We start from the raw sequence: 6539 nt of genomic DNA on the forward strand, positions 1-6539 counted from the left end.
GGTATGCTAGTTTTTTAATTTTATTTTGACTATTCAAATCACCTGTCATTTTTCAAATATTAACCAATAAAATAGCAGATATTTACTTTCGTACCCTAGCAACAGCAAATTCCAGCGGATATTTCACTAGTGAAAATATTGGGTGATTCAAAATGATTGGGAACTATGTACGAAAATTTATGTGGCAACTGTATGGGTAGGATAGAGTTGACATTTCTTTTATAGTTCATAGTCGCGGAATTTTGAAAATTGTCAAGTCAATGTGCAATGATACAATGTACAGGCTTATTATAAATGATTGTAGTCCAAGTAGACGTAAAAACTAAATGTAAAATTTATGGTTGCTGCTCCATATAAAAAACATCAAAATGATGTGAGTAAGTGAGTACACACCGTTCACACACAGGAGTTAAATTGAGCGCAAAACAACTTAATATTGTTTCATTTGTTAATTAAAAAAAATAAAACAAAACTCTCATCACCGCACTTTTCACCTAAAAAGTGACAGTGACAGCGACAAAAATTGACAGTTCACATGAAAGCGGCAAAAATATCATAACATGGGCATGGCCCGGCATGGCCTGCTTCGACTACAATCATTTATAATAACCCTGTATAAAAAAAATCAAATGCACGCATATGAAATGTCATACAAATATCAATTCTACCCCACCCACACAGTTGCCACATAAATTTTCGTACATAGTTGCCATATTTAAACACAATCATTTTGAATCACCCAATATAACTATTCCACTAGTGGTTGCAGTGAATATTTTAATAGTATCGCGCGTTCAAATGAAATCCTGGGCTGAGTAGATGTTGGAAAAAGTAAACCGTTTAGAACAGTGTAAAGTTTGAATTTCCCGCCGTTTGACATGAATGACATTTGTTTATGTTCAATGATATAAGTAATTGTACATTTAATCTGACAAATTATTTGACATTTGCTACCGGCCGCCGTAGAAAGTAAAACGGACTAGACCATAAACATGTGTCTACCGGACTCGTCGTCAAGGCAGTAGACACCTACTACCAGCACAGTATACTAAAAAATGTTTTTTTTGTTCGACACTGTCAGAATTTGAGAATTTTCTCCTGTGTGAACAGATTTTGATAAATTTGACAACTTGTCAAAACGAAACGTCAAGCTAATTTTAAAGATTTTTAGCGATTTGGAGCCCTTAAGGGGCTCATCGAACAAAAAAACGTTGTATTCACCTCGTTCTTGTGTAATTTGGACTTTTTCCGGCACTCGTGGACCTTTAAAACTCTCGTTTCACTCGAGTTTTAAACTGGTTCACTCATGCCAAAAAAAAACAAAATTACACACGAACTCGTTAAATAAATAACTATTAATGTTGCCACATTTAGTGTAACGAATAGGTCCACATCTTCTACAAAAAAGAAGATTGATTTTTTTAAACATTTTTACTTGATCTCTTAATGACTACTTAACAACGTACTATTACGTTGTTCCGCGAATTTTGGGGCACCCAGTATAATAAGTGGGCAAGAAATGTTTGTCAGTTTGACATCGATAAAACCTGGTTTCCATTGTTTACTACAGCAAAACGATTATGTTTCAACGAGTGATGAAATAAATATTGTAAAATAAAACTAATGTATTTTTTCCACTCACTACATACAGCGTGTTCAACAATGACTGGGTCTGTTGGCAATGAAACAATTGAAAAGTATATACTGGTGTTTTTTGTCTCATAAGTCATAATTCGCACTGACTGAATTATTTAATTTGAGACGAGATTAAAAACATTTTTGGTTATGCCGGTTATGTTTATGTTATTACAAAAATGAACCTTTGATGGTAAATTTCAAATTTACCAAAATTCACTGTTACCAACAGACTCAGTAATTCTTGATCACACCGTAGTAAGTACAATCACGGCCACGGAATTTCGTCAGTCGTTGTCATTCAAGTGACATTAGCTGTAAAACAGGTTTTATATATTTCTAACCCCACATTGGAATTTTTGACATGGATGTCAATTTGTCAATCATTTTGTAATGATCTGAATCATTACTTTTTTCGCCAAATATTCGAACCTGCGCAAAACGGTAACAAATGTGGTCGTGATCGTCATCGAAGCGGAGGAGCCCTACGTTGTGTTTTTCTTTTGGCGGAAAAGGTTCGGAATGCAAACGGTGAGGGTTCCAGTTGGAAGAGTGCCTCAAATAAAACACACATGTGAGGGACGCAAAATACCTTTTTGCACGAGTGGGCGTGAAATTGAATTTTAAGACGCCGTTAGGGTGCGTAAAATAGCACTTTTCAGCCCTAGGGCCGGTTTTCAGCCCTGGGGCCATATGCCTTTTTATAAATTTTCGTTGACATTAAAGGCAATAAGTTCAAGGCTGCTGAATTTGCAGCTTTTGCCACATCGGATGGTGTACAGCAGCTATCATTTTCTTCTCCTTGTAACATAATTAAGCTGCGTTATTTACGCAAATAAACTGAAAATTTCACGTTTTAATTGTGGTTTTCATTTAAATTTATAAATAACAGAACCATTGTTTTATTACTATGGATATACAGGACCCTCCAAGACGGAGCCCGGGTGCTATTGTATCGTCCCAAATGCATTTTCTTTTTTCATTTAGGAATGTATTAGGAGTGTCTCGTGCAAAAAATTTTGTATGTATGACAGGCGTAAAGGGCATTTTTGGCCCTTATCGTGTTAGAGCCCTTGGCTTCGCCTCGGGCTCTAATCTCACTCCGCGGGCCAAAAACGGCTACTTTACGCCCTTAATACATAAATAACTATTTATTGAAAAATGCCTGTGATAACGTTGGTTTTCGGCGAACAAATGAAATAAATCCAAAATTAACGGGGGGCAAGTATGTATAACAAAGTAAAGAAAATTAACTAGCTGAGGTCATTACAAAGAACAAACAACAATATGAATACAGCAACATAAATAACGAATACAATAATCGCTGGCAATGTTAAACAAAAAAATGGCGGGTCGAGTGCCGTTAGAAAATGTTGGTGAAAGAAAAAAAAAACAAAATGAACGCACGCGGTTCGGACGACGGCTCCTAATTTTCGAAAGTAACAGTTTGTCCGAAAAATGAACCTCCCGGGAGAAACTTAGGGATAACGCTTAAAATTAACAAATGGGCGTTTTTCAAAGAAATAGCATGCAACAAAATGAAATCTACAACATCCCCTTACCACCAAAAAACAAAAAGACAACGAACGTCGAATAAATTACCCAGGTGGATTAAAACGTCGGATTCCTCATGGGGACACAAAATGTCTACTCGGGACGGTAGTGCAATTGATTTAGACTTAACTTACAAATTTTTGGAATATGGATCGCTCTTCGTACGGCGTATTCGTTTCGAAAAACTAAACAAAAGTGACCTCGTAGAGGGATATGGATGGAGCACTGCCTATGCTGGCAAGTAAAGAAAGCGGCACGTCGCGAGACCTGTGCGGAGACCTTTTATGACGCCTTTTAAAATGACCGCCAGTAGGTGTTCCGTCATTTTACTGGGATTTGGTTTTTTACACGTGAACCGGTTGGTGACTTGTCTTTGTATTTTTTCAGTTGTATAACTTTGATCTGTTTTTATTTTGAACTAAATATTTACCGTCGTCTTCCTACAATTCCTACAAAAATTGTCCCCAGAAAAAAAGTTAAAGGGACGCCAGTGGAAAGATGAAATATCTGCGTTAACTTCGGTTTCTCTCGGCTCATCTGGAGACCTTTTTGTTAGGTCTACAGAAAAACGCGGTCGTAACCACTTTTTTGAAGAGTGCTCCTTCCATATCCCTCTTCGAGTGACCTACCCCTTCGACCACCCGCGCGAGAGCCCGCTTCACTCCCGCTATATTTCCGCTCTCCGAGTTGCCAACTCCCCAGGATTGCCAACCCCATCCCTTAGTTCCTAGTCTAGCCGCTAGTACCTTCCAAAGCCAGTCGATTAATAAAGTACCGACACGATTTGACGTTTAGATAAAAGGCAACCGTAACGATTTTTTCGCTATAAGAGGCGCTGATATCGCTATTTTGACTGGCTTTGGCATGGATTTATTAGTAATAAATTACTAATTATTACTAATAAATCCATGGACTTTGGTGAACAAATGTTCACCAAAGCCAGTCAAAATAGCGATATCAGCGCCTCTTGCAGCGAAAATATCGTTACGGTTGTCTTTTATGTAAACGTCAAATCGTGTCGGTACTTTATTAATCGACTGGCTTTGGTACCTTCACATTTGGCGCGCTATTGCGGCGGTACCGGGAATTAAATTTTAACTTTTAAACTGGGTCACTACAATTTTTATTGTGCGTGACTGAATTTCTGTCACAAAAATTTTGAATGTTGTTATGACAATAGAGCTTAGACTACATTGGGTTTTTTTTAATGACATTTAAATTGCTGCCCGAAATTCCATGCTCCCAATAGTACAAGCTTTGTTGCGTGTACGCTTCCTAGCAACACCTAATACTGCTTATTGAACATAAAAATATACTCACTTTCAGAATTATTGCACCACCAGCAAGACGGAAATTTACAAAGCTGAAATTTTAGTAGAAGGAATCTCGTACACGAAAGATGAATTGATGAAGGTTTAAATAAGGAAAACCTAAAAACAAATGATGAAATTTAATAATGACTTATATCGCCTCTGGCTCTAATGCAGACATTAACACGTCGTGGCATGCTTTTTAATTTTTATTAGGTTATCAATGTCCGGTTGAGGTATCCCATCCCAGGCCCTTTGAAGCTGGTGTTCAAGGTCTTGTCAGGCTTTATCACAAATAGGTTAACTTTGGTGTGACATATTATATAGACACTGACAAATTTATTGACAATTCAATGGTCTGATTTACATAGATTAAATTTTTAGTGTCCCAGTTTTATTTGTCCACCGACTGTACGTTGTTATATGACATTGATTTGATCGATGTAGGTACAACTTTTTTGACCTAGTGTTAGTGTTGGTTACTATTAACGACGGGATGTAAGTAACCACTTACTTCCCTAGGGGAAGTAACTGACAAAAATTAAACCAAACAAAACACTTATATGCCATCAGGTAACGTTCCTTCGATTTCTTCGGCAGGAGGAAGGAACATGCAACGTTTGCATCCTCAGCAACTTCCATTTCTCTTTCACTTTTGTTCAAATTCATTTTACAAACTTTTGACACGACGCCTTTAATATTCACGTTTTGTGTGATGAAAACCTTAGCAGGCAGGCAGGCATACTAACTTTGAGAGTGGAAAAAAGTTAGTAAACAATTCGGGACGTAAATATTAACCAGTCAGTCTCGAACTCTATTGCTAGTCCTCGCCATAGACAAATTAACCCCTCGCTATCGCTATCGCTCGGGCGCAAACACAGACAGGTAAATATTAGTTATCTCGCTTAATGTTTAAATAACTATTTGAATTGATTACACTCTTTTTTTTCTTCAAATAATTTTCCGTTCTGTCAAGTTCTGCAGTACACTAGTTATGCAACTTGCGCCGTTTAATTTGCCTGGAATGATGCCCAAATCACCATTCCCTGCGTTCCACATAAAAATTTGGATTTTACCGGTCACCACGTACCTACACGCCCTTATTTTTTATTATTATGTTGTTACGTATAATCTATTCATTTTGATTGTGACCACTCCCTAGTAACTTTTCAGTTGCTAGGTTGTTGATAGGGAATTTTAGATAACACTAAATCCAGTCGCAGTTGGCAACTCTCGGAGGCGCCATTTTGACAGAAACGTCACGCTCACAGAAGACAGAACGGAGAACGACTTGCGCAAACGTTTTTCGACGTACAGTGGGGAGCACGGAATTTCGCACGCCAATTTGTACGTCATTAAAAAAAAACTATCTAGTCTAAGCTTTATTGTCATTATAATCAATAATGAGGTGGCATACGCATGATATATGTGATCATGACTGATGTTTCACCTAAACTGTCACGAAACTGCCGCCAGTATCTCATTTTAATAAAATTAAGTCAGTGAAATGTCCAATGTGTGCGAAATTCCGTGCTCGCCACTGTACACTGTGCGCATATCTATAAAATTGAGTTTTGGTACAAAATTTTAGAATTCAAATAGAAAATGCCACGTCGTCTTCTCAAAGTAGGAACTAAACGGTTAATATTGACTTGTTTCGAGACATTTATTGAAGCCAACGGGAAAACAACTCACAAAGACTAACATCACCAATAAAGTTAACTCTATTTGTGCTTTTTTGTTGTACATTTTGGCTAGTAAGTGTTGTAGTTTGATACCTTCTGCCTTTTCATCCCCTGTAAATCATTTTTTTGAACTTTCTGCCTGATTAGTTTTTATCTGAAAATATTTGTATTAATCAATGCTAATTAAGTTTTTTTTTTTTTTTTAGTAGGTAATCCCCAGGCATTTTTCGCCCTTATCTTACTGCCAAATGACCATTTCCTTCGTTCTTCATTAATATCGAGAATTGCATGAGGTTATTTCGAAGTTTTTACGTTAAATAATCTGTACCTGGATATAACCCCACTTTTCAACAGA

This window comes from Tenebrio molitor, chromosome 1 (genome assembly GCF_963966145.1).
Source record: "Tenebrio molitor chromosome 1, icTenMoli1.1, whole genome shotgun sequence".
Taxonomy (NCBI): domain Eukaryota; kingdom Metazoa; phylum Arthropoda; class Insecta; order Coleoptera; family Tenebrionidae; genus Tenebrio; species Tenebrio molitor.